A 7054-nucleotide genomic window follows, 5' to 3' on the forward strand; every position below is an offset into this window, starting at 1 on the left:
TTTTTTTCATATTCATATATCTTGATGTCGAGATGATCGTTAAACAACCTTTTGCAATGGATTATTGAGGTGCATCTTTATTTCTACATTTTAAGGTCATAATCTTATTTAAACTTTTTCCATAAAATATTAATATTAGGAAATGGTTTGATAGGGCTGTAACCCTATCAAAATACGCAAATCCTCGCCTCACAACTCATAGAAAATTGCAAGTGATCATCTCAATTTGAACATTATGGTTTTGAAAATTATTATGATCCAAGCTCTAAAAATATTGTATATTATAAATAAAATATCTAGACTGTTCATTTTACCTTAAAATAGGAGTTCATATATCCGAAAGATCTGTAATGTTTTTTGAGTTTCAAATTTTATTTTTACTGTTGGAAATTGATTTTAGAGCCAGCACAGAGATTTATGTCATTGAAAGTATTTTTCTAATGAGAATTTACGGTGACGCTTTATTTTGTTTTTATAAAGCATGGGCCTTATAGAAACCTCATCCATTAATTTTTTGTACAAGGAAATCACAATTATTATTGATCTTTCATCTTTATATGTGAAATTGCTTAGTTTTAAATGTATCATTGATTGAGTACAATGTTTAAAATAAAAATTTTCAAATATTGTGACACACTTCAATCTATCAAATTTTACATCTAATGGCTAAAAATAGCCATTGAAAAATAAATAAATCCCTTAGCCAAAAGGCTAATATTTTAGTACTTTTTAATTTGAAATTTTGGAAAATAGAGTTTTCTTGGTTTGGAAATTTGGAATCTCCTCTAGAATCACCAAATTAGAATTCTTATAAAAATATCATTACACTTTGAGTTCTTGTATGCCTATATCTAATATTATTAAAAATAATTTTATCAAGATATTCATGAGAGATAACTAATCGGTTGGTATCTTTATTTTTATTATTCTGTTTATGTTTTTTTCCACATCAGTTCTTATCAGAGTCTTAAGAACAAAGATCCATACATCATTTTGATGATTTGATCAAACATTTTGAGCAAATGGATCAACAATTCGATAGACACATAGAAGATCTTCGCAAATCAATACAACAATATCTACAAGACCGACGTAGTATATTGCAACAAGAGGAACAAGAATATGAAGAGATAGATTTTTTATACAAAAGATGATGTCGATAACCCAAACGTGCAATAAATTTTAAAAATCAATTATGAATAACAATATATGTATGATGCATTATTTGAAATTCAACTTTGTAAGTAATAAAAACAAAATAAGATTAAGCTTGATATCCTAATATTATACTTCAAATTACATACAAAGTATTTGACGAATTGGTTTATTAAATAAAAAGTACCGAGAATAATGTTGGGACTGCATCATCAACTTTTGAAAAAACCTCTTAACGATTTAAATTCAACATGATCGAGGTATCTGAAATATTTAAATTCAACATGATTGAGGTTGAACTTCTCCCAACGGAAAGAGAGTGATGCAAATAAAAACATGATATTTTTATTTTATTTTATATATATTTTAGGACGTAGAAAATATATTATTTATATTTTTAGTTTTTTTTAGGGCTATTTTTATGCTTTTTTCGTTATAGAGATTTAAGGGGTAGAATTGAAATTTTAGTTTTTTTTTTTTTTTTAAGGAAAATAGATAGAAATTAACATGGTTGATTTGATATGATATATTATACTTTTTTAAAAAGGAAAAAAAGCTAAGAGAGAGATAGAGTTTAGTTTGTTATTTTATTCCTTGCAAGATTGTAAGTTTTAGTGAATTTAAAGGGTATAATTGAAATTTTAACTTTTATTAAAAAAATATGAATACGCATAGAGATTAATGTGGCTTATATCTTTATTTTACTTTTATTTCTCATAAGTTTGTAAGTTTTAGTTATACGGATTTAAGGGGTAGAATTGAAATTTTAGCTTTTTTTTTAAAAAAAGATGAATATGGATAGAAATTAGTTTGGTTGATTTGGGTACGATATGTTAGATTTTTTAACAGATAAATGCGAGATAGAGTATAGTTTGTTATTTTTATTTTATTTGTATTACTAGCTGTTTGTAGTTAAGGGAAGATGTCCCTTCTTTGTAGAGAGAGTGATTGGAGAATAAATGAAGAATTTGATTTTGTGAAAATATATCAAGCTAGACTCTCTTGCAAACTCACATTGGGATGATATAATTTTTCAACCATTTTTATTTTATTTTTATTAGTTCGAGTGTTTTTTTTCTTACGTCAATTTCAAAATCCAATTTGATGTATGATTTGTTTGGCTATTTGAAATTTGATCAAAATAATAAGGAGCAACTTGGAATTAGATAAAAAAATATGGGTAAGATGTTTAATTGATTGATAATTTATCGTTAAAATATAATTTATGCCGTTGTAGAATAAAGGATTTAAATTTGTTAATAGCAAACTTTGATTATTTAAAGGAAAGAAGATTATATATAGCCGAGGCTTTAAACAGTCAAATTAGAGCCCATGTCAAAAATTTCACTAGAAGAGGTTGTTTTGACCTCCAAATATCTTCAAATTGATCATCTCAACATCAATACGCATGGACATAAAAAAAAATGGATTTCAAGTTTTGGAAATAGTGCATATTGTAACGCAAATTTGGACTGTTTTTAAAATTTTTATAGATCTGTTCAATATACACTATTTTTTAAGTTTAAATTTTATAATTAAAGATGAAAATATATTTTAAGGCTATCACAAAGATTTATAGTGTTGAAATTATATTTCTCGATACTATTTGAAAGTGCGCTTTTCTTTGATTGTTTAGAGCCTCGACTCTATACAAGCCGCACCTTTATTTAAATATCCTCGTATTGAATGTTGCATGAATAAAAACAAAATAAATTATATATTTTAATGAGTTTGCTTCTTCTGTTTTTCTCCAAGTAATTAAAATAAAAGCCATACAATAACAACATAAATAAAACTTTAAAAGGTGTTACATTACTTATTTTCAGATCTCTTATTTTAAAACTATCATATATTAACTCAATTTAATTGAATATCAGTATATATTTTTTAAAAAATAAAATGCAATATCAACTGTCAAGATTTTGGGAGGTGATATACTTTTATTCGTAGGACTCGCTTAAATCGTGGATGACAAAACCTTATCTTTTTGGATTCTATTCTAGATAGATTTAAGAGTTTGATCAAACTTTCAAAAATTAAGGGCCCTTACTACGGTAATGACAGAAGCAACAAAAAAAAAAAGAAGTGTGAAAAAAAATATAATTGTACATAATATATAGATGAGTGGTAAAAAATGATCGTATATTATACAATTATTTATATTTTGTACAAGAATATCACAATCACTTGTAGCCGTCACATGAAAACTAAACAGTTAAAAATGAAAAAAATAATTTTTAGACGACCAATGCAACTTTAGCACCTCCGAACAACTAATTTCACGTGCGACAACCAATATACCTTATTATGTAAAGAAAAAAATTGCATAATTTTCTAAGCAAAATTTCGATACATACAACCAGTGTTTAAAAAAACGTCGAGTCGAACCGGACTCGCCCGGGTTCGACTCGGGAATCGTCATGGACGGATCGAATCGGTGAAAAAAACGGGAATCGTCCGGTTCTAGAGAGAGCCGGATGATTTTGCACAGTGACTCGCCGATTCACTTTACGGAATCAGCGAGTCCCGTACAGTGAATCGGCGAGTCCCGTACAATTTTTATTTTATTTTATTTTTATTTTATTTTATTTTTTTATTATTTATTTATTTTATTTTTTGCTGTAATCCATGATAGATTTTTTTGTAATAATTGATGGATTTTTTTGTAATCCATGATCGAATTTTTTTTTTTTGTAATCCATGATCGAATTTTTTGTTTTTTTGTTTTTTTTTGTAACCCATGATAGAATTTTTTGTAATCCATGATCGAATTTTTTGTAATCCACGATCGAAATGTTTGTTTTTTTTTCTTGTAATCCATGATCGAATTTTTTGTTTTTTTTGTATAACCCATGATAGAATTTTTTGTAATCCATGATCGAATGTTTTGTAATCCATGATCGAAATGTTTGTTTTTTTTTTGTAATCCATGATCGAAATGTTTGGTTTTTTTTTTGTAATCCATGATCGAATTTTTTGTAACCCATGATAGAGTTTTTTGTAATCCATGATTGAATTTTTTGTAATCCATGATCGAATTGTTTTTTTCTTTTTTTGTAATCCATGATCGAATTTTTTGTTTTTTTTTGTAATCCATGATCGGATTTTATGTAATCCATGATCGAATTTTATGTAATCCATGATCGAATTTTTTGTAATCCATGATTGAATTTTTTGTAATCCATGATCGAATTGTTTTTTTCTTTTTTTATAATCCACGATGAAATTTTTTGTTTTTTTAGGCTTTTTTTTTTTTTGTAATACATGATCGAATTTTATGTAATCCATGATCAAATTTTTTGTAATCCATGATCGAATTTTTTGTAATCCATGATTGAATTTTTTTGAAAATTTGTGATTTTTTTTTTTAATCCATGATCGAATTTTTTTTTGTAATCCATGATAGAATTTTTTGAAAATTTGTGATTTTTTTTTTTAATCCATGATCGATTTTTTTGAAAATTTGTTATTTTTTATTTTTTATCCATATTATTAAAAGAGAAAATGATAGAGATGATGATTCTAAGGCCACCCTATCCCAGCCATATTATTCACATATCGAGTCCCAATAGCAACAGTGTATGGATGAGCACGACAGTTCAGGTGAGCATGAAGGATGGACAAGCTTCGGGGATTTTGGATTGGGAACACAACAAAACACTAACACTCAAGGATTTGGGAATAGTCAGACGCCTGCTAATATCGATGATTCGTTTTTAGATTGAATCAATGAATTGTTAAACGAATTCAATCAATGGCACCAGCGTGACCAAGAAGAACAATAACGTTGTCTATCATTTTATTTTTAGATCATATGTTACTAAGTTTATGGTTTATTGTCGTCCATGTATGTTGATATACTTATTCTATGATAATTCTATGTTTATCCTTCTGTGTGATGTAAATTAAATGCTGAATGGCGGTTCATGCAGGGAAAGAACATATCAATATTCGCATATTCATTCAAAAACATGTAAATTCTTAATGGAGTACCCTCATTTCTTATTGAATTCTTAAAAAACAATATTTATAATGAATTTTAATAATTTTTTCGGAATTTTTTTAAGCTTTATTCTGATCGATTCACCCGATTTTCGATCCGGATAGCCGATTCGCGGATCCAAATCAGTTTTTGGGTGCCCGAACCGGGTCACTGATTCGTTTTTTAAACTATTGCATACAGCACAAGACTGTATATTATGAAACCATTTATCTTTATTACATGAAGATCACAAGTACTCATAGTCATTAAATGTCAAAATGAATAACTTAAAGTGTTTCATGAAAATTTAAAACTTTTTAAAAAAATTTGAAGATAATTAAAGACACTCTTTCAATCATCCGAACTCCTAAATAATGACAAATATTCAATAAAATGGAAATGTCATTGAGGTCCACCACGTCTGCTTGATTTGATGGGAGCGCCAGGCCGCTTTTGTTCATTCAAGATCGTGAAAAAGCGCTTGGGAAGGGCATGGTTTTGGTGAGTCAGCCGACTCATCTATTACCGTGTGGGCCCTTATCTATCTAACGCCCTGGATGTCAAAAAGTTTTACATCCGCTAAATGTTAAATGGCCAGTGAATGGAGGAATTAAAAAATTAAATATTTGTACTTCCTAAAAAAGAAAAATTAAAAAATTAGATCATTGCCATGTTATCGAATTTAAAAATTTTGAATCAAAATACATCTTTAAGACATATTTTGTGACTGTAGATAGACCGCACGAAAATAATGAGTCGGCCAATTCACCAAACAGTGCCCTTTGGGAATGCTCAAGAATTCCACCATTGCTGGGAACAAAATTGAAGGCGGCCGCATGTAAAATGCACTAAAGGTTGGGGTTTTTTAGAAAGGAAAATTGTGTCATGCGGAACTTATTTCTACAATATACCATCTATAGGTATAAAGCATTCATATCATCTATAGGTATAAAGCATTCATTTTAAAGTGCATATCGGTGGTCCATCTAAAAACAAGTGTAATTGATGGTCCAAATATTTTTTTAATATAATTATATTTTTAATTATTATTATTTTTTATATACACAATCTCATTATATATTCTCTAGAAATTAAGATTAAATTATATTTTAAAAAAATAAGCCCGTATTTCTACATTATGCGGATTGGCCGCATAGAAACCGTGTCATGGCATTAACTCACCATTGTTTGGGTCTTCTTTAACTAACTTAAATTGACGGCAGATACAGAGGCTGTGATTCGGTTGAAAGTACGGTGGCCGTTCAACCAACTCACCAGACCCGCATAAATTGGGAATATCTCCAAATATATACGAAATTTGCACTAAAATATGTACAATTCAAGCACCTACATTGTACTTTTGCAGGAGCACACTGTAAACTTGCTCCCTCCAGCAAATGCGATATAGACTATCTTTTTCGATCTAAAGTTTTTTAGGTTTACCTTTGTATTTTGATTTCCAACATGATTTGATCATCAAAATATTGGATTGAAATTATGGAATTTTAAGCTATTATTTTTCAAACTTTATCTTGGCCAGCCTCATGCTAAATCCCAACAGGAGGGTTATGCTTTTATTGAAGTAGGGTCCTTGATAAAGCAGAATGACAAAATAGGATTTATATAGCCTACCCTACATAGTTAGGATAAAGCTCCGATGATGATGCACATTACCAAAACTATTTAAATCGTAATAATATATTTACCCGAGAGGATGGATGGGTGATATGCTCTTGTTGGAGCATATAATCTATTGGGGTTTTATTCACAATACGAACGGCTCGGATTTGAATAAGTGGGAAATCAAAGGAATGGAACCAGATAGGAGGCCAATAAAGTATGTCGCCTGTTTAGTTTCCCAACTTGTTAATTAGTGGCAGTGTATGACCTTCTTTGAAGTGATTTTGGAATTATGGA

The sequence above is a fragment of the Amborella trichopoda genome, chromosome 1, assembly GCF_054954075.1.
Source record: "Amborella trichopoda isolate Santa Cruz 75 chromosome 1, AtrichopodaSantaCruz75HAP2 v2.0, whole genome shotgun sequence".
In the NCBI taxonomy this organism is placed as follows: domain Eukaryota; kingdom Viridiplantae; phylum Streptophyta; class Magnoliopsida; order Amborellales; family Amborellaceae; genus Amborella; species Amborella trichopoda.